The 22,574-nt window shown below is 40.6% G+C and overlaps 1 protein-coding gene across 8 annotated transcripts in view; it reads left to right on the top strand.

Annotated features, from left to right (window-relative positions):
• Positions 1-22,574, top strand: part of MEIS2 (Meis homeobox 2) — a 224,135-nt gene that overhangs the window by 195,365 nt on the left and 6,196 nt on the right. The gene's annotated exons all lie outside the window — the stretch shown is intronic.

The raw sequence follows: 22,574 nt of genomic DNA, 5'->3' as shown, positions 1-22,574 counted from the left end.
CAGTGTGGAGGTGGGCAGGGCAGGGCAACTGTGACACCTCCCTGGGGTCCTTTCCATGCCAGGAATTTACCAGGCTTCAGCTGTCAAAGAACAATAAATTTTCCTTCAAAATATAAAACATAAATCAGTGTTAACCAAACACTGAAGGCAAGAAGAAGCTAAATCCCCGTAATAATGAAAAGAATCCCGTTAATTAAATCAGCAAGGTAGAGAGCTTCCCTTTTAGCTCACAGCCTAGCTGAACAGTAGAATACATTGGAGACTGAAACTGAAATCCAAGCTTTTTCTAGGTTGCAAGCCAGCATCCTGAGGGAACATGTAGAAGAAAAAAATCCTTAAGCACAGGACAAGTAAACACAACTTTTTTTTTCCTCTCTCAGAAGTTGTACTCGGGTTATGTTTATCTGGGAAGAGAAGCTGCAAAACAATTCGTAAAACCAGGTTTAGCATATTTGTGCCAATCCCTTATCAGATCAGGGCTTCCCAAGTGGCTCAGTGGTAAAGAATATGCCTGCCAGTGCAGGAGATGCAGGAGATGGGTTCGATCCCTAGGTAGGGAAGATCCCCTGGAAGAAGAGAATAGCAACCCACTCCAGAATTCTTGCCTGGAAAATCCCATGGACAGAGAAGCCTAGTGGGCTACAGTCTACAGGGTTACAAAGGGTCAGACACGACTAAGCACAAACGCTCTTATCAGATCATCTTCCACTAGTCAAAGGTAAGCTCAAGGCCTGTTACTAAAAACTACAGTGTAAAAGCAAATGTATCAGATGCTTACAGGAAAAGAGAGAAATATGTTATTTCTTCTGATTTTTTTTTTTTAATTAGTCTTTTCAACCGTAGTCTGTTTCAACTTCCTTGGCTCTTAGACATCCTGGATCAGATCATTTACAACAATGATTAAGTGTTTACTTCACACATCTTTCTTTTTGTGTGCAAAGCTATTGATATAGATTTGTGGGTTTTTTTTTAATTCTTGGTTAATTGGCTGCTGTACTGAGAGTCTGTTACTGTGGTTGAGGAAAGCTGGAAAAAATCGAGGTTAAGATTTCTTATGAATCTATCACGTTTGGGAATTGAGGGCCTTATAATATTACTGCCCTCAAGCCACTGATAGCAGCTTCTGTTCCCATCAGTGGGAGCTTTTACAGGGATGAAAGTCACACCTTCTCACCCCAGTCAGCTGTTGGTTTTACCCTCCAAGCCAATTCACTTCCGCCCACAATCTACTGACCTTTAAATTGCTTTTAACTGCCAGAAGTTCATCTGTGCTTTTCAGATGAACTAGAGTCCATTCATAGATTCTGAGACTTCAGAACTTACGCATATTTGAAAACCCCAAAACTAAGCTGCAACATTTAACTAATCTTTCATGTAATGATTACTCAAATATTAGTTATTGCATCAGTGTCTTTGAAAAATATGTTCTGCATCAGTCAGTTCAGTCATTCAGTCATGTCCAACTCTTTGCGACCCCATGTACTTTAGCACGCCAGGCTTCCCTGTCCATCACCAACTCCCTGAGCTTGCTCAAACTCATGTCCATTGAGTCAGTGATGCCATCCAACCATCTCATTCTCTGTCGTCCCCTTTTCCTCCTGCCTTCAATCTTTCCCAACATCAGGGTCTTTTCCAGCGAGTCAGTTCTTTGCATCAGGTGGCCAAAGTATTGGGGCTTCAGTTCAGCATCAGTCCTTCCAATGAACACCCAGGACTGATCTCCTTTAGGATGGACTGGTTGGATCTCCTTGCAGTCCAAGGGGCTCTCAAGAGTCTTATCCAACACCACAGTTCAAAAGCATCAATTCTTTGGGGCTCAGCTTTCTTTATAACTCTCACATCCATACATGACTGCTGGAAAAACCATAGATTTGACTGGACAGAATTTTGTTGGCAAAGTAATATTTCTGCTTTTTAATACGCTGTCTAGGTTAGTCATAGCTTTTCTTCCAAGGAGCAAGCGTCTTAATTTCATGACTGCAGTCACCATCTGCAGTGATTTTGGAGCCCAAGAAAATGAAGCCTCTCACTGTTTCCATTTTTTCCCCATCTATTTGCCATGAAGTGGTGGGACCGGATGCCATGATCTTCGTTTTTTGAATGTTGAGTTTTAAGCCAGCATTTTCACTTTCCTCTTTCACTTTCATCTAGAGTCTCTTTAGTTCCTCTTCACTTTCTGCCATAAGGGTGGTGTCATCTGCATATCTAAGGTTGATATTTTCCCTGCAAACTTGATTCCAGCTTGTGCTTCATCCAGCCCAGCATTTCACATGATGTACTCTACATATAAGTTAAATAAGTAGGGTGGCAATATACAGCCTTGATGTATACCTTTCCCAATTTATGTTATGCATAACATCAGACATACTTGCAGTACATCAAAGTTTGAAAATGTTAGTCACTCAATCATGTTTGACATTTTGTGACCCCGTGGACTGTGGCCCACCAGGCTTCTCTGTCCATGGCATTCTCCAGGCAAGAATACTGAAGTGGGTAGCCATTCCCTTCTCCAGGGGATCTTCCTGACCCAGGGACTGAACCCAGGTCTCCTGCATTGCAGGCAGATTCTTTACTGTCTGAGCTACCAGGGAAGGCTTACATCAAAGTTTACTCAGATTTATATTTGTCTATACCAGGATTCTGTTTTTAATCTTCTGGCTCAAGAGTTTTCTCACCATTGTCTGCATTCTCCATATATTACCCTTTGTCTTTTGTCCAGTCCATAAGCACACATGCACTCACCTAGAAAGATAATTTTTCAGTGTTTAAGGTGTCTAGTGCTGCTAGACGGAGAAGGCAATGGCACCCCACTCCAGTACTCTTGCCTGGAAAATCCCGTGGACGGAGGAGCCTGGTGGGCTGCAGTCCATGGGGTCGCTAAGAGTCGGACACGACTGAGCGACTTCCCTTTGACTTTTCACTTTTATGCATTGGAGAAGGAAATGGCAACCCACTCCAGTATCCTTGCCTGGAGCATCCCAGGGACGGGGGAGCCTGGTGGGCTGCCGTCTCTGGGGTCGCACAGAGTCAGACACGACTGAAGCGACTTAGCAGTAACAACAGCAGCAGTGCTGCTAGAAGCCCAAATAATAGACTGTTGTTTTATATTGAGAAGTAGAATTGGGCCTACAATCTTTCAGCTTCCACCAACCACTAAACAATTTGACACTGAAGGTAAGAGTGGCAGAACTAGAGGAAGTAGCCAAAAAATATGGTTGTTTCTTAGCTTTCCCTGGCTAAGAGGAGTTGTAAGAAGCAGCAAGTGGCTACAATATGATATTTGGTTCATTAGATTCCTGGGGGTGGAGCAATACAAGATGGTGGATCCCCACTTATCCCCAACTGCTTCCCTCTGACAACCTCACCCACAGCCTGTCCTCGGGTGGGTTATGAATAATGGTCTAATTTCCTTTCAGCAGGGTGTATTATTTTTCTTTCTGACCTTTCAGAGTAGTACCTGTGTGTTTGGGGGGGAAAAAAATCTTAATTTTTTAAAAACTTTGTAAAAAGAAGAGATTTAAAGTCACAAGGTATGTAAGGTACATTAATGAAAAGCAAATATATGTGTGTGTGTGTATGTTTGTGTGTGTGTGTGTTTGTAAATTCAGTGTGTGCATATAAGCAAATTGCAAGAAACAAATTTTGAGGTTTTTAAAATTGTTATTTTTACGGTGTCTTTATAATCTTTCTCTGTGGGAATTTAAGGAAATAGTTGCTTTAAGAGTTTGTTCTTTGGATCTGGCTGATAGCTGATATAAAAGTTGTATCTCACTGGTGTTGATGGTAAATATCTTCAATCACAGATGTATGACTGGCCATTATATGATGAAGAATATCTCTTCAAATGAAGGTAGTAACCACCTCCTAAAGGCTGGAATCTTTGCCTGTTTAATGGAGAATCTTAAAATGTAAATTTTTGTGCAAATCCAAAATGTATGTCTGGTCAAAAGTTGACTTTTAATTTCTTAAAATACAAGCTCTTCAAGCACATCTATAGATTAACTTGGAAATACAACCGGGCTAATGCCTACTGAGTACCTACTCCGAATGGTCGACTAAGCTAAGTGCTAAGAACAACCTAAGTTGAAACTTCATAGCAGTGATAACACTTCATATCAAAGATTTTCCAAAATTAAATATTATAATAGTTTTTCCATAATGCTTAAATACACCCTTTATCTTATTTTGTATATCTGTATATAGTAGAACTGTAAAGTAGCTTTTTTGTGTGTAAGTTTTTGACTGATTAACCAAAGGCAGGTATGGACAGTGGAAATAAGCACCATAAAAACTGGCCAGCCCCTCTGCTGCCTGGGGGACCACGACACACACAGCCATTTTCTGCTTACATTGACGTCATTTTGACAGTTGAGCACCTTTTTTTTTTTTTTCCCAGGAACGGAGAGTAGGGGGTCAAGTTTTCTGATTAGGAATTTTCAAGGCCAACTTGTAAAAGGCAAAAATTAAGTTTGCATTCCTTTATATATTTGGATATGACAGATTAAAAGCAAGGCAGGTATGCAGAGTGTTTCTAATCCCTCACCTAGGTGGCAATCTCAAATGCTTTGATGTCATCTGGTTGCAGGGCCCCCGAGACTTTTCAAGAAACCAAATTCAGCTGAGTCGCTGTGGCCTGTCTCTCCTTTCTGGTGTTCAAAAAGGAAAGAAAAGGTCCCTGCACCTTCTAGTCTCCTTCCTTTATTGTACGGTTTGCTTTGTTTGTTTGATTTTAAAACTGCCATTATGTGAAAGTGTTGCAAGTATAAATAATTGAGAAGATAACTCTGTAGGGAAACCACTTTTGCTGCCTTTGTGCAAAGGCAGCTCATTATGGCTCAGAGCTGCAGCATTCCATAAGAGCAATTATGCAACATCAGTATGTCATGGATATTAACCAAGAGGAGTAGATAAGAGACGGGAAAATAATTTTGTAACTTATTTAATTAAATTTATTTGGTTTTTCAAATAGTTCCTCTAGTGTCTAATTTACCAAACCTCTCCATGGTTGCCGTGGTCTTTGCAGGATGGGCGTTCGGCATTTGTTTGTGGGCATCTCTCCTCAGTTCTGTATGGACTGACAACGTATTTATGTTGGGGTTTAATTTCCACCCAAGGAGAGGTTACCCATGAAAATGGAACCGTAATTTGGTCATGAGGTAATCCCCCCCAGGGCTTATATAGTCAGTTAATATATGTTAATACAGCAAAGTGAACAAAAGGTTAAATAAGTGGGTCAGTCTCAGAACGAGTCCTGTACTGCTTACTTCTGCTTAAACGGAAGGAAAAGCCCATAATGGCGCTCGCCTGACTTTCACCCCCATCATTTTAAGAATTGCTTTGCCAATCCTTCACAGCAAATAGTAATTTTAAGTGGACCAACACAGAGCTCAGGGTGTTTGCACTCCATGGTAATGATAGAGTAGCTGTGCTCCCTGGAGTCAATAAGCCCAACAATTGAGTCATTTTTGCCTCCTGTGAGTGAATCACTGCTGTTAGCCTGAATGACAGGATTGCTTATAGAACCGGAGCCCTTCACCAGGCTGACGTCTTCCTGAGACAGCGAGGTTCAGAGGGCAGGCAGGTGGTGTTTAACACAGTTCTAAGTAAAAGCTGATTTTGTACTTGTACACTCTGTAAACAAGAAAGTAGAATTGCTGGGGGCGGGGGCTGGGAGGGGAGAGGAGGGTGGAGCATTGGATGTGCATTGAGGTACTTTAGCCAAAGCAGCACTTCCTCTTTTCCTGTCTCTCCTGCCTTCTCATTTCTGTCTTTCCTTAACGTCCTGCTCCCCCCACTACCTTGTCTCTGACTCTGTCTCTCTCCTTCCATCTTCCACCCTCCGTATGTAGAAGTCTCTAACACATGTAGTCGACATGCTAAAGTTAGATGGCCACAGCCCAAGTTTTAGTTCTCATTAATGAAAGATGCAGAGGGTGTTGCCAAAAAAAAAAAAAAAAAAACCTCCTAGTTTTAAGATTAGTCTTCAGTTTCTGAATCATTTTTGAAGCAGAAATTTTAGGTACACAGAGCAAAATACCCAATAATAGTTGTTGCTTTTTATAATATTTCATTGAGCAAGAAAATACGACAAAAGTAGGAAAAGGGGAAAATTAGAGCAAACATCCTAGCCTAGCATCCTCTCCTAATGATCAAACTATCTTTGAGATAGAGAAATTCAAAGAACATTCTCAACCTGAATATTTTTAGGGGTCCAAGGGCAGTGGAGTAGTCAGGTTTTATAATAATCTTGGGAGGGGGTGTTGTGAACAGGTAAGATAGAAAACAGGCTTCCCAGAAAGGACAGTGGTAAAGAATCCACCAGCCAATGCAGGAGACTTAAAAGATGCGGGCTTGATCCCTGGGTTGGGAAAATCCCTTGGAGTAAGAAATGGCAATCCACTCCAGTATTCTTGCTGGAAAATTCCAAGGACAAAAGAGCCTGTCCATGGAGCTAGAGTCCATGGAGTCACAAAGAGTTGGACATGACTGAGTGACTAGTCAAGCACAAGATATAAAACAAGAGCCCTACAAATGGTTCTCTATCTTTGAGTCTGACTTGGGGAAGTAGGAACATGGAAATCCTATTTTCAAATTCATAAATGATTTAAAAACACAGTTTTGGTTAAAAAAATACTCCTTAATTTTTTCATATCCTTGGAGCCCTCAGTTCAGTTCAGTCGCTCAGTTGTGTCTGACTCTTTGCGACCCTGTGAATCGCAGCATGCCAGGCCTCCCTGTCCCTCACCATCTCCTGGAGTTCACTCAAACTCATGTCCATCGAGTCCATCTCATCCTCTGTCGTCCCCTTCTCCTCCTGCCCCCAATCCCTCCCAGCATCAGAGTCTTTTCCAATGTGTCAACTCTTCGCATGAGGTGGCCAAAGTACTGGAGTTTCAGCTTTAGCATCATTCCTTCCAAAGGACATCCAGGACTGATCTCCTTTAGAATGGACTGGTTGGATCTCCCTGAAGTCCAAGGGACCCTCAAGAGTCTTCTCCAACACCACAGTTTAAAAGCATCAATTCTTCAGCGCTCAGCTTTCTTTATAGTCCAACTCTCACATCCATACATGACCACTGGAAAAACCATAGCCTAGTGCCCCTCAAAATCTTAATAATTGAAGCCAAGTTTGATTTGTACTATCATGCCTTCTTAGAGATTCATAATATATGCTTGGGCTTTCCTGGTGGCTCAGGTGGTAAATAATCTGCCTACAATGTGGGAGACCCAGATTTGATCCCTGGGTTGCAAAGATCCTTGGAGAAGGGAATGGCAGCTCACTCCAGTATTCTTACCTGGGAAAGCCCATGGACAGAGGAGCCTGATAGGCTACAGTCCATGGGGTTGCAAGAGTTGGACACGACTGAGCGACTAACACTTTGACTTTGTTTGTTTCATTTAGTGCTGGTTCCCTACCACAATTTGACTTACCATCTTTGTTTTGGAGAAACACTGAAACATTGACACCAGTGTCCTTCAGAGTACAATCTGAGGGAAAAATTTCCTTAAGAAAGCTTTCTATTCTTTCCTTCCTCCTTCTTCACTTTCTACTTATTATTCGTCTATCCCAAAACACACACACACCATAATATTCCACTGACCTCAGTTCCCAGTACTCCCAGCTTATTCTCCCCTCTCCGGGAACTGGACTTATCATTCCCCAGTGTTACGCAGGTTAGAAAAGTCTGATGCCCACTTTCTGCCAAGTCAAGTCCTTCCCTTCCTTCACACCTGTACATAAGATTTGCCTGGCATCTGTAAAGCCAGATGGAGTCACACCTTTAAAGTAATGCCTCTAGTCTGTATCTTCAGTTGTTTCTGAGTGCAAAGAGCACTGCCCAGAGACAGCACACCAGAGTTATTTCCCACCTTAGCTCTGCCCCATTCTAGGAAAAATCATTTCATCAGTTCAGTTCAGTTCAGTCGCTCAGTCGTGTCCAACTCTTTGTGACCCCATGAACTGCAGCACACCAGGCTTCCCTGTCCATCACCAACTCCCGGAGTCTACCCAAACCCATGTCCATTGAGTTGGTGATGCCATCCAACCATCTCATCCTCTGTCGTCCCCTTCTCCTGCCCTCAATCTTTCCCAGCATCAGGGTCTTTTCCAATGAGTCAGCTCTTTGCATCAGGTGGCCAAAGTATTGAAGTTTCAGCTACAACATCAGTCCTTCCAGTGAACACCCAGAACTGATCTCCTTTAGGATGGACTGGTTGGATTTCCTTGCAGTCCAGGGGACTCTCAAGAGTCTTCTCCAACACCACAGTTCAAAAACATCAATTCTTCGGCACTCAGCTTTCTTTATAGTCCAACTCTCACATCCATACATGACCACTGGAAAAACCATAGCCTTGACTAGACGGACCTTTGTGGACAAAGTAATGTCTCTGCCTTTTAATATGCTGTCATTTTATCAGGGCTTCAGCTATTCAGCCACTTGCAAAATGAGGACAGGAAATTCCTCTGGGCTCTTCCATTCTCAATTTGACATTATTTCCAAGACAGAGGAACTTTTCTTTGTCATTTGGTTAGCACTTCACCATACATTTTACTGAAGATGTACTGTATGCTTGACATGCTTTCAATAATGTACAATTAAGATGTGGCCCTGGCCTCTGGGACTACCTGGTGAGAAGCTAGATGTATACATTATGATTATAGTATTGGATAGATGTTGTGATGGATCTGTGAACTAGGTACTACTGACTGAAGAAGTGCTTCTTACTCAAACCATGGAATCTGGGAAGTTACCTCAAAAAGATATTCTCTGATAAGAATTTTGAAGGGTGTGTTTACCAGACAGCCATGAGAGAAAGGCCCCAAGGGCAGAAGAAATAGTGTGTTCCTAGGCAGTTGGCATATTAACTTTATACTTATTAATTGTCTTTTTGTTTATATGTACATAACTGTATAGCAGTTAAACCAATTTCTAAATTAAATTATTTTTGTTACTTTATCTTTACTGTGAAAATGGAGAAAATTCAAATGCTATCATTTCTATTTCTAATAGTTAAGCCACGTTAGGGAATTCTGAAAATGTGAGATGTGAATATGCAAAAAATTCCTTTCAAATTGCAGTACACAGTATTTGCTTCTTTGTCTATTGGTGACTGTAGCTGTGTGTGGAATACGGGAATCAAAGGTTGATGTCTTTATTTCTCTGCAATTCGAGGGAAAGAAATCCACCAACTAACCCTCTAAAGCTAAAATATTTAAGGACTAAAGCAGATGTGGCATAACTGCTGGTTTGCTAAGTCTCTTGTGATTTATAAAGATATATTTTATGTCTTTTATGATTACGGGATGATGCTAAAAATTTTGTGGGTAATAATACCGTCACGTTGGGAAGACTGTATATAACATCTCTGAAGAAGATACAGAATGCTACCCAGCTGCAAATCAAAGTAAAAAGATGTTTAATTTGTTATAAGGAAAGGCAGTCAAGAAATTTTATTTGGAATTTGGTCTTGATGTCTGGTCATCATAAATGTGAGGACATTATTAAGTCATGTATTTATGAATAGATTTTTTTTTTTTTTTGCCTCTTGACATCATGGGATATGTTTTCATACTATTTTTTTAAAATTATTGTTAGATGTATAGCTATTAGAAATATAGTCTATTTAAAGTGACTTTGAAATTTTACAAATCTTTGATTTTTTCCCCTCTTTGGCACCTGGACTAGATACCAGTAGAAACTGGTTAAATAGCATGCTTTAAACAGAAAGACTGTACCCTATATACATATTTATAATACTTGGTTAGATCTTTCTTTTAATATTACTTGACTTTCTGTGTTTTAATCTCATTTTTTTTTTTTTTTTTTGGATTTTGGGCTGAAGCCACTCTAAAGCTTAACACCTAGGAGATTTCTCACTTATGGTTCCCTTTAAAAGTGCTAAAATCTCAGCCTCTCAAACAAGAGACCAAGCTACAATTTAAAGAAAGCAGTGGTATTGATAAAGGGCCCTAAGAATGTTGCCACCTTCCAAATGTGTCTTCTGCCACATTCTTTCTTTTAAACCAGCAGGAGAGTTGGAAGAAGGATAAGAGGCTGGCCCGTACAAACACTCCTGGCATGCCGTGCTGGTCTCTGAGGTCTCCCCTGCTGCTTTAGAAAAAGGAGCCCTACCGACAAATGAAAGGACCGTGGGGACATTCTCATGCAAGCCCCTTCCTGCCAAACACCAAGTGGCCTTAGATTGTTGGTGTTGGGGTAGTTCGGCCTGAGTTGAAGAATAGAGACTTGAGAACCATTTGTTTCCACACCGTTTTGGGTGAAGTGCTATATTTTTCACTTTAAAAGCCCATTTAAAAAGAAAAATATGGTTTGAAAGGAGGACACAATTTGGAAGCCATCACACTTAATGGAGTCCCTTTTCAGTGTAACACTTTGTCCTATCAATTCTCTTCTAAATTGTTGTCACCACCTGGAGAAAACCCACCCTTGATTGTCTTACCACTCTTGCTTAAAAACACCATCTTCTGTATATTTTTCCTATTTCAGATTTTTAAAACTTTTTTGTAAATTCCACCAAGTATGACGTGTACACAGTGTGCCAGGGACATATTACCATCAGCCTCCAATCACACAGATTATCTCAGAATTAAAAACCAGCAAGCTGGACCTAATAGGAATAAAGGCTTTTACCGACAATTAATTAACAATTGACCAGACATTGTTTGATAATGGACTTCATAAAGTCTGGAGGATATAGGAAGAGGAAGTCATTTTTTGGAACTAGTTAGGCGGTTTATCGGGCTTCCCAGGCGGTGCTAGCAGTAAAGAACCCGCCTGTCGATGCAGGAGACATAAGAGACTGGGGTTCCATCCCCGGATTGGGAAGATCCCCTGGAGGAGGGTGTGACAACCCAGTCCAGTATGCTTGCCTGGAGAATCCCACGGACAGAGGAGCCTGGAGGGCTATGATTCAGAGTCACAAAGAGTCGGACACGACTGAAGTGACTTAGCACCCCCGCAGGCACTTTATACTTGTTGCTGCAGTCTGGAATATTCATCTGGTTTTCGAGGTTTGAAGAGACGAGAGGGTTTTGAAGTTAAAGTCGCTTCTTTCTGACCGTTCACTCTCTTTTTGTCCTTTATCTTGAGTGGCCTGCCTAGTTTCTCAGCCTGAAAGTCCCATCAACTCAAAGGTAACTTTTAGAACATTGAGTTTGCGCCCCCTTGCCATAACAAGTAGGAATTCCTCTGAAATTTCCAATTTTTATCAAATGAATACTATAGCATACCAGACATAGATTCTTGTTTATCCTCTTATAATATCATTTCTATTTGTATCTTTTCTTTGCCATCTAAGCAGAATTCCTCAGCAGTTCTCCAAGCCGCGTGTCCCACTTCTTTTGTATTTCTACCAACTTAGTCTGAGTATACATTTCCCTCTTCTGCTTGGGATATAACAGCTTTCTACCATTTAGCTTCTTGCTTCTCATCAGCTCATACGTAGCCCTTAGAATCATCAGCTCATACGTAGCCCTTAGAATAGATCTTCCTCAGGCACCATATTTTATCATTCTAGTCTTTAGGAATTTCAGAGGTTCAATTTGTTACTCAAGAACTTCCACCTGGGTGGGGGAAATAGGGAAATATTGGTCAAAGGGTGCAAACTTCCAGCTTCAAGATGAGAAAGTATTAGAAGTCCAATGAACAGCCAGGTGATGATAATTAACAGTCTTATGTATTTGAAAGTTGCTAAGAAAATAGATCCTAAATGTTATTGCCATGAAAAAGAAATGGTAATTATGTGATGTGATGGAGGTGTCAGATAATCATTTTGAAATATGAATGTGTCAAATCAACACTACCTTAAGTTTATACAATATTACATGTCAAACTTGTTCAGTCACTCAGTTGTGTCCAACTCTTTGTGACCCCATGAACTGCAGCATGCCAGGGTTCCCTGTCTTTCACTATCTCTTGCAGTTTGCTCAGACTTGTCCATTGACTCAGTGATGCCATCCAACTATCTCATCCTCTGTCACCCCTTCTCCTCCTGCCCTCAATCTTTCCCAGTATCAGGGTCTTTTCCAATGAGTCAGCTATTTGCATCAGGTGGCCAAAGTATTGGAGCTTCAGGATCAGTCCTTCCAATGAATATTCAGTGTTGATTTCCTTTAGGATTGACTGGTTTGATCTCCTTGCTATCCAAGGGACTCTCGAGAGTCTTCTCCAGCACTGCAATTTGAAAGCATCAGTTTTTTGGTGCTCAGCCTTCTTTATATGGTCCAACTCTCACATTCATACATGACCACTGGAAAAACCATAGCTTTGACTATGTCAGGGAAGGTTTGACTATGTCTGACCTTTGGTGGCAAAATGATGTCTCTGCTTTTTAATATGCTGTCTAGCTTTTCTTCCAAGGAGCAAGTGTCTTTTAATTTCATGGCTGTAGTCACCATCCACAGTGATTTTTGGAGCCCAAGTCACTATTTCCACTTTTCCCCCATCTATTTGCCATGATGATAGAACTGGATGACATGATTTTAGTTTTTAAATGCTGAGTTGTAAACCAGCTTTTTCACTCTCCTCTTTCATGCTCATCAAGAGGCTCTTTAGTTCCTCTTCCTTTTCTGCTATTAAAGTGGTATCATCTGGATATCTGACATTGTTGATATTTCTCCAAGCAGTCTTGATGTCAGACTTATACAATGTTATATGTCAGTTGTATCTCAATAAAGCTGAAAAAATAAAGGTGCCTCCCCTAGCTTGTATGTTAACTGTGGTGGTGTTTTCCAGACCAAAACCAGGAGCCTGTCAGAATTCAGTGCCTGCACCCTCCCTTGCACACACTGGGCCTTAGTCTACTTCAGTGTCCTCACACACACCATTTCCTTGTTTCCTTCTTTCTCAATAATCTATACTATTTTAATCTGGCCCAACTTCCCTCCTCCAAGAAGCTGATGATTACCTTGACTTCTGACTTCTCTTTTGACCCCATCACACTTATTTACTGAGTGTGGACCATGTTTATTTAGGATTATCATGTACTCTCGAATTGTGCTTTTCAATTTGTTTCTGTAGTTGTGAAGAGTAAAATTTTTTAAAGGCATAAGTTGCATTTTCAAAATTTTAAATATGTATGTGGACATAGAGAAAGTCATATGATTATATATTTTCATATTATATATAAGTTCTTATTATATATGACCTTGTCATATTTTGTCATTAAACTTGTCTTTTGTTAGATATAGTGCATAGAAGTTATCAGTGTGTGATGCATGTACAGGTTTCTGTGGACCTTAAGAATTATTCATTCTAAATTTTTTAGAATTGAAAAAGGATGAAAATAGGCCATATGGAATCTCTGCTTCTTTATACCTTGCTGCCCTTCCTATCGGAGAAGACAATGGCACCCCACTCCAGTACTCTTGCCTGGGAAATCCCATGGACGGAGGAGCCTGGTAGGCTACAGTCCATGGGGCCGCTAAAGAATAGGACACGACTCAGCGAGTTCACTTTCATTTCTCACTTTCATGCATTGGAGAAGGAAATGGCAACCCACTCCAGTGTTCTTGCCTGGAGAATCCCAGGGACAGAGGAGCCTGGTGGGCTGCCGTCTATGGGATCACACAGAGTCGGACACGAATGAAGCGACTTAGCAGCAGCAGCAGCAGCAGCAGCCCTTCCTCTCCTCTATCTTCCTGCCCCCGCCCCCCACCAGAACCCAGTCTCTCCCTGGGACCTGTACACAGTCCCAGAGAAAGTTCGACTAGGATAATCCTCTAAACACTGAAGAGGTGTGACCAAAGGGGAACATAGGGTAGAGCAAAGAACAAGGTTTTGAAAAAAGTCTGTTCATCCTGGTGAAAGTGAGAAAGGGGAGAAGAGAGCAAACACTAGAACATGGCTTGATGGCAAAAAAGGGTGTTTAAACAACCATTCTTTTCTCCTTCGTTTTCAGCATTCCCGCCACCCACAAAATTTCTGTGACCTATGTGGTTATATGTCTACATATCCTAGAGTTGATAACCCTTTTAACCCTTCCTTCCAGCAGCCACACAGAAAACTTAGCCAGGTGTTAATCTCTGCAAAGTGTATTGCCTGATATGTATACGTGTGTACATACACACACATACATGTATGTGTATACACACATGTACATATATATGCTTGCATATGGTTACTGACTTCTCACAGCTTATCTCAAGGCCACATTGTTTCCTGTCCCTCTTGGTTGACAGGGCATCTCTGACGTGACAGATGTATCCACTGAGAACAGGATCGTGCATTTGAAACCAGTTTAATTCTTAGCAAGGCGATGCATATGGCTTATGGAGATTTTGTTGTTGATTTTTTTTCCTTATATATTACTCAGGGAAGCCTGTGTCAGTATAAATCAGTGGTAACGAAATCAACATTATGGCATCTTTGATACTGCATTTGCAAAAGCCTTTCTGGATGTTGTTTAATTCAAGGCTTAATGATTGATATTGTAGACAGTGAATAAACATTTTTGATGGATCTGTTTGCTCACAGATTTAAAAAAGTGAATCCCTTTTTCTCTTGGATTAAAGAGTGTAATTCCATTGAAGAGGAAACAGTTCACATGTGGTCATCACAGGTTGGTGGCAACAAAAGTAGAAACTCACTTAGGGTAAAATTTGCTGTCAGGAAAAATGGAGCATTCTTTCTGAACTCAGGAACGTGGTTCATGCGAGCTTGCTTGTGGATGGTTGCTACAATAAGGCTCCTTTCATACAGGTGTGTTTATGCCCCAGGCTTGCTGGCCACAGTCCATTCCATTTACAGAAGCTGAATTAAACAATAACTACCGCATTGCAAAAAATGGTGAGGAGTGGGGAGGGGGGGGGAAAGGTGAGCGTCAAAGGAGATGCCTGAAAGCTTTGTTCGGGCCAAGAAAAACCCTGTTGCAGTTGTCAGAGCTTGTTGATGTTGCTGGGAACGGCACTTTTTTTTTTCTCCTGGATTTTGTGGTTCTGCCTTAGGAAAGAAAGTAAAATAGAACGGAAGAACAAAGTCCTACTCTATAAATCAGCAGCTGCTCCTTGCCAGATCAAAGGAGTGACATTTTTGCTCCTGGACTACTTGTCCACTTGAGGGCTTGACAGGCAGCTAACAGCTGGCCTGCTAGACTGTATGGGAGAATCCGCCTACATCTTCTTCCGAGCAGATGACAAGCTAATCAGAGAGATATCCATAGCATAGAGCATGCGAGTGCACCTTGATCTCCTCAAACATAGCTGATACATAATTGCTAAACAGCTTGGTATATTTTTGGCAAGTTAATGCTCAGGTGGCTTCCACTGAGAAGTAGGATAGAGAATTAATACTCCAATCAAAGGGGGTCTTGAAAGCTAAAGAAATGCTAGATTTGTAAGGATCTCCTCCTGTTAGCACGAATTAGTAAGTGGCTAGGAACATGATGAGAACCAGCTAAAATGTGTGTAACTGATTGTCAAGTGACTGGTTGATTTTTTTCAAAGCCCAGTCAGGCAATAAGGTTCAGATAGATGAACAGGGACTTCATAATTGGAAATTTTGAAGATGATTACTCCAGTTTTTTTAATGCTGATAGAACTGAATAAAGTTATAGATGTATCTTCCGTGTCTGCAAAGAATTGTTTTCAGAAGCACTATTAGGAGTATAGGTATACAGATCTGGAATTTTAATGTCAGTAGTAAAACTTTCAAAGTAATTCAGTTTCTAGTTGATTTCCATCTGCAATAAATCATGTACAGAATGAGGTAATACACTACAACTTATGTCTATTGACTTAGTATTTTATCTTTAAGAGGATAGATTCTAGATATGAATAGCTAAGGAAGTTTGCGTATTTTCTCCTCCCTTGCTTTCAAGTAGCTTTGAAAGATCACTTTTATAGTGCATGATAAAGAGCCACATATGAATAATCTGATGGTGTTCTGGGAGAGTAACAGTGCTTCAAAATCATAACCTGCTGGGATGTTTTGTTATCGAGTGTGATTATCCTTATGGAATAGTGTTTATTGTTCCTCAGTATTATAAAGAAAATAAAAGATAATTCCCTATCTCCAAGGAATTTCTCAAATACTTTTATTAAAAAGTCTCTACTATTGGCCATGTAAGCCTGATTCGAGTAGGATGCCAAATTCTCCAGGTCATTCTAAAGATTTTTTAAATTATAAAAAACAATCAAGCTTATTATTAAAAACTTAAACAGTGCAGAACTACATGAAATAAAAATAGAAATCTACCATTTCCCTGCTATCCATTCCTGAGAGAGAACAGTTTCCACAAAAACACTTTATCAGTCCAAATTTTCCTGTCGGAGGTACTGACGGAATGAAAAGTATTAAATTACTCTAAATTGTTTGTTGCCCAAAACAAGTGATTAAAGGACTGTTTAGATCTCAGATAGTATGTGCATATTTACAGCTACAGTTCTTGATTAAAACTTGATCTTTGCAAGTTTCTATTCTTAGTAAGAGTACTGGATTGTGTATTTGGTATGTGACCTAGAGCAGGAATTCTCAAATTTAAATGTGCATGTGTCACCTGGAAATATTTTAGAATATTGATTCAGATTCATTAGTGCCAAGGTGTGTGCATGTGAAGTCGCTTCAGTCGTGTCCGACTCTTTACAACCCTATGGATTGTAGGCTACCAGGCTCCTCTGCCCATGGGATTCTCCAGGCAAGAATATTGGAGTGGGTTGCTGTGCCCTCTTGCAGGGGATCTTCCCAACCCAGGGACTGGCAGATGGGTTCTTGACCACTAGCGCCACCTGGGAAGTGCCAGGGTAGGGACCACTTATTTCTGTAGCTCTAACGAGCTTGAGTTGATGTTGATATGGTTGGTCCATGGAGCACAGAGTTGCAAGGATCCAAAGAATCGTTAAGAAAGTGATTCCAAAATAGCTCACCCCACTACCCTGCCCCCCAGCAGACACCCACTCCAGTGTCTAAAATCCCCACCATGACATTATACACTTAGATTAGCTGTAATCTCTGGGAAGACCCTACATGGCATGAACACATGCTACATTCAGGGGTACAGCACATTATTATCCTCTTATCAATCAGCTTGGCTTTGTTTTATAATAACCCACCTAGTGTTAATTATTACCTGTAAGAAAACAGAGCTCTTTAGGAGGGGGCATTGCATAGATGCATTTTGAGTGTAAGTTAACATTTAACAAGCCTTTACCATGTGCCAGGTACTGTGGCACAAAGATGTTACAAGCAATACCCCCCTTAATCCTCAAAATGATCTGGGCTCAACTATCACCCCAGCTTATAGATAGGAATCAAACTGAATCTTGGAAGTCTACATAGACTTGCCCATGGTGACACAGCAAGGAAAGGGCAGAAAGTATGTTTCTATGTTCTTCATCACTTTGCTCTACAGAGAAGTCTGGAATATGGAACAATATCTGAGAAGGGTTACCCAAAGTAAGGTATTTTAGTAAAGAACCTATGTGAGCCCTCCTATCTTGAAGGAGGAGTTAGATGAAATGATTTTGGGAAACCACAGTAGAAAGCTGTTGAAAGATAAGCATCACCTACTTGATAATTTTGCTCAGGGCTTTTCATGTCAGCATAAACACTCCAGTACTCAAGGCATATTCGTTAAGCTACAAAAGGTGTGTGAGTCCAGATTAATATCATGTTTTCATATTATAAACTTAGAAGTGTTAGTTTATGGTGTTTTGAGAGCTGTAGACTAATCTGTGTTTGTGCTCAGTCACTAAGTGGTGTCTGACTCTTAGCAACCCCATGGACTGTAGCCCACCAGGCTCCTCTGTCCTTGGGATTTCAAAGGCAAGAATACCGGAGTGGGTTGCCATTTCTTTCTCCAGGGGATCTTCTCAACCCAGGAATCAAGCCTGCATCTCCAGTAGACCAATCTCATCTCTATCAAATTAAAAATCAAGCTGTAGCTCTGGGAAATTGATTATGAACCATAACTGTATCCCTAAATAACCCATGAATCTCATTCATTTACCTTACTTTGCTCACAATTGTCTGGGAGAAAAGACACACTATCTGGCCACCCATGAAAAATGCAGGTTTGAGACATGACTCAGTCATCTGTGTGTTGGAGTACACATTAAAGGTATTAAATCTGCTTAATTCACTGATTCAACCTTTTCAGTATATCTCACTGAGAAAACCCTGCTCTTAGCCATAACCACAGCACAGAAAAAGACATGCTTTCTTCTTGAACTCAGAAGAGTCAAAGAAACTTAATAATGGATTTGTCCTGATTGAGACTTCACTGTTGCAAATCCCAACCAGTAGCAAGCTTTGTGAATAAGCATCGTCTCTGATGAGTTCTGTGGCTGGGAAAAGTGAAGAAACAGGTTTTTCATTTTTTAAAAGGTCCCCAATCACCAAGGTATTTGGACAGTACCTCTTCCAAATTGATCTGATCTCTCTTCAGCAGTTCTATCTCTACTTCTTTGACCAGACCAATCCATGCAAAATCTTCATTTCCGGGGATTCTTGATTCCTCCTTAGAGGGTTCAGGGCTGGCATCTTTCCAGTTGACTCCATGGAGGCCTACACTTTCTAACAAAAGGAATGCTGCCAAAAGGAATGGGTTACCAAGTGGGGAATGAAGTTAGTGAACCAGAAGGAGGGATTTATCAGCCATTTAAAAAAGAGGGAGAAAAAGAAAGGAAAAGGAATCAACCAACAATCTAGAAAGATACCTAAGTCTGTGTCTATCGATCTGAAATATGCTTGGGAGTGAACACACTTTCAAAAGAAAATCACCATGGTCAGATTTCATTGACAGAAAAGTTTGGCTTTTTCTGTGGGGCGTTAAGGTGGGGATGTGGGAGAGGTCTCCAGAAGACCTCTCTCCAAAAAGACAAGATGAGATTTCAACGATATTTTCCTCTCTTGGGTTTATTCTTCTTATATATAAAAGAGTCCATCTGCCAGGGCAGAAGACACAGGTTTGATTGTTTGATCCCTGGGTCGGGAAGATCCTCTGAAGAAGGAAATGTCAGCCAACTCCAGCATTCTTGCCTCGGAAATCCCATGGATGGAGGAGCCTGGCAGGCTACAGTCCATGGAGTCGCAAAAAGTCGGACATGGCTTAGCCTAAACACACTTACACATGCACACATACACATACACACATATATATTCACTCGAAGTTGACTCAAAAAGGCCTCATGATTCTTGGAAAGTCATTGAATTTATTTCTGTAATTAAGTTTATTTTTAAGCTAACCATCTAAGTATATAATTTTTAAGGATCACACATACTAATGCATTTTCTATTTTGATAAAATTTAGTGAGAAAGTAGATAGTCTTAGTAGATCCTCTCCAAAGCTTTTGCATGAGCCTGTGTACTAACTTTGTGTTCAACACAAATCAATGGAAGTAGTGTATTTTAGGGTACTCATTCCCTAGGGAGTCACTAATGGAATTATCTCTAGCCCTTAAAAAGTCACAGTGAGGCTAATGAATTTTTTTTTAAGTGAAATCTGGATAAGGCATTAGGCTTACTAGCACATTTTATTTATGGCATTTATCATATGTGGCACATTTTACATGCAAGTTGTACAAACCTCAGAATGTTTTTAAGAGCTATTTAATATCTAAGAAGACTTTGTGATTTCGGGTTAAATAGCTTATACCAATAGAAAAGTATGTGTCCTCAACTTCAAAATCATTCTGGGATGACATTACAATTTAGAGCATTTTTTAATATCAGATACAGATGAAAAACCTAACAGTCTTTGGATTGGAAATAACTTGTGGGGGTTTTCATTAAAGTTGGGTGCAGCTTGCTGCATTTTGGTTAGTTGGATGTCTTCAGCAATTTTTCAAATGTTTTGGGTTTGGCAAAGTCCAAAATGTTTTTGCCAACACCCTCTTTTCCCCTTAGTTTTTAAACCCGTGTGAAATTCAAGGATAACTTAATCCATATGTGTCTGATTCATTTACACTTAACTCATCAAAATGTTATTTTGTAAGACCCATTTAATATCCAAGAAACCTTTTTGAGCCTTTTAAGATGTCTTTTGTCTTTGAACCAGTGAGTTGCATTTTTCCATATGAATGGAGCTTGAACCTTGAAAGATGGAAGATCAGGCAATTTTCAATTTAGACTTCAAATTTTAAGTAGATCAAAACTTGATATTCTGCTTACTGCTTGAGCACTGAATAACTTCATCTTAAAATACATATCAGAGAAGGTGGAAAAAACTTTCATGTCATGTAATTTGGGGGAAAGACCACATTTGGAAATTTCACATAAAGAAATAAAAAAAAATACTCCTAGTTTGATTTTTGTAAGTCTATAATTAAATGGCTTCATTTTATGTACATTGGGTGTGTTTTCTAAGAATGGCCTATGGATCATCTGTGCAGTGGTAGTAATTTAATTTTTGAGTGTTGAAGTGTTCTTACAGTCAGCTTATTAATTGTTAATTTTAATAATGAGATCTATGGTGTTCATAAGATAGCCTAGGATCGGGGGAGCTGACAGTTGGCAAGAGTTGTATGTTAAGAGAGTTCCGAAAAATTGGGACCCATATGTTTTACAAATTCTGTGTGATTTGAAATAATGTGGTAGAATCAGGAATCTGGCAAGATACAGCACTATGGTTCACAAACATTGTTTGAGAACAACAGTTCAGAGAAACCCTAGCGAAAAAAGCAAAATCTCTCTGACCTGTTTTAAGAAGATCTAGTAAAAAGCTTCAGAGGCCTCTCTGCCTATTTGTTTAGCAGAACTGGGCAAAGAAAGGCCATCGCCATAACTGCTAGTGAACATCCAGTCCATGCCATGGTAACTAGTTGAAAATGTAATACTGGAGTGGCATTTCCAAGTTCAGCACTTCTATAAAGACCTGCGGGCACACAGAATGCTTTTTTAATGTTCTGCATTGTTGTGGATCCCCCATTGAACAACCTTTTGAGAGGACCCCGTTTTTACTAATGTAAACATTCTGACGAGTATCCAAAGAAATGACCTTTGAGTGAACCTCTAACCTTCCCTGTAATTATTTGTTTGAAGACAGTGTGGAGTTCTCCTGCTGAGAACTAAGGACCATGATGCCTTGCAACTCTGTGAGGAAGGGAGTGTTTGGGGGAACTGTTGAGAAAGACATAAAGAAGGGAACAACCTCCAGATGTAAATAATAAAAGAGTAAAAGGGTGAAATTAAAAAGGGAAAAAATAGCAATTCGTTTTACCTAAAGAGTTGCTCTGTAGGAAAAAACAAAACCGGGATTAGTAGCACATAAGAGGTGAAAACCCTGCCATGTGTGTCCTCCATTAGAAACTTCAAGGAGAAGAGCAAAGGTTTCTCCCACTCTTCTGAGCATCTCAATGGGTCTTAATCTGAGCCGATGAAAGGAGTTTGCTGGTGCAACTCTCAGGTCAGTTGTCCTTGGTCCCAGTAAGAGCAGTGAGGGAAAGAGTAGACCACTAAGATTTGAGGGGTACTTCTAAAAAGGCTTTGTGATCTATCTGATCAGCTATTCCTCAGCAACTCTTAAAAGTGCCTGGAGGGAATATATACAGTTCCCACTCTCTTCTTCTTCTTTTCACTTCACGTAGCCTGTCACTTACTTGCCCAAACCTGAGGGGGTGTGACATTCTTGACAACCTGAGCTACACGTTCTTAAGTAATAAAGAAGTGCATTGTTTGCCAAACAAACGCCTTATGCAAAAGACTCCTTTGGTTTTCTCCCGGCTATTTTTCTTCAATCTAATTGTATTCCCACCAGAATGCTCACAGGAGGCCTAAAAGGGTGTGGGCCGCTGTCCTCCGCAAAAGGGACTTCAACACCACAGAAGCACAGAGCTGCCAGCACACACTAGAATTTTCCTGGCTCATTTCAAAGAAGGAGCTTTCAGTTCCTGACTGTGACCGCATGCGAACTCATTAATCATGAAGTCCCCCTGCACTTAAGATTTGAAATTGGGAATACTGGGAATGAGCAAACTCCAGGAGATAGTGAAGGACAGGGGAGCTTGGCGTGCTGCAGTCCACGGGGTTGCAATCCTGGGAAAGATCATCCATGGTTCTATTTTGAAGGAACAGCTAGCTATAGGCTAGGCCACCCCCTCCCTCCGTGTCCCCCCTGAAAATGCACAGCCAGTGAATCTTGTGCATCAGCTCAAGTGTGTGGGGAATGCGTGTCATTAAATGCACGGGGACAGGGGTAACTCGCAAATGGTGGAAAATTGGTTTGTTTTTATTAAATTTGGAGAAATAAAGGAGATTTCTTATCATCTTACTCTGTTTGTACATGAATATTTGATGGGCATTATTAAACATTAAAGTAACATGAAGTAGGCACTTATTTTTGGATTTCCAACAAAATTAGATCCAGGCTTCTAGACGAAATAACTGCTTCTCCTTTAACATTCCTGTGATTCAGCCACCACCTGATTTGAAAATGTTTCTTAGACTCTAATATCAACCATGTGTACCTGAGGCTCTGTCTTTCTAGTGGGTTGAAAGGTGGCTGGGTTTATGGTTGGCAGTTACCTTTATCCCTGCCCTGGGTGTCCCAGCTTAGACTGGAAAGGCCGCCCCCAGCTGGCACTGACCTCTAAATGACCCCTAACTTTACAGGCTTAAAC

Source organism: Bos taurus, chromosome 10 (genome assembly GCF_002263795.3).
Source record: "Bos taurus isolate L1 Dominette 01449 registration number 42190680 breed Hereford chromosome 10, ARS-UCD2.0, whole genome shotgun sequence".
Classification (NCBI taxonomy): Eukaryota; Metazoa; Chordata; class Mammalia; order Artiodactyla; family Bovidae; genus Bos; species Bos taurus.
This window is presented reverse-complemented; position numbering and strand designations above follow the sequence as displayed.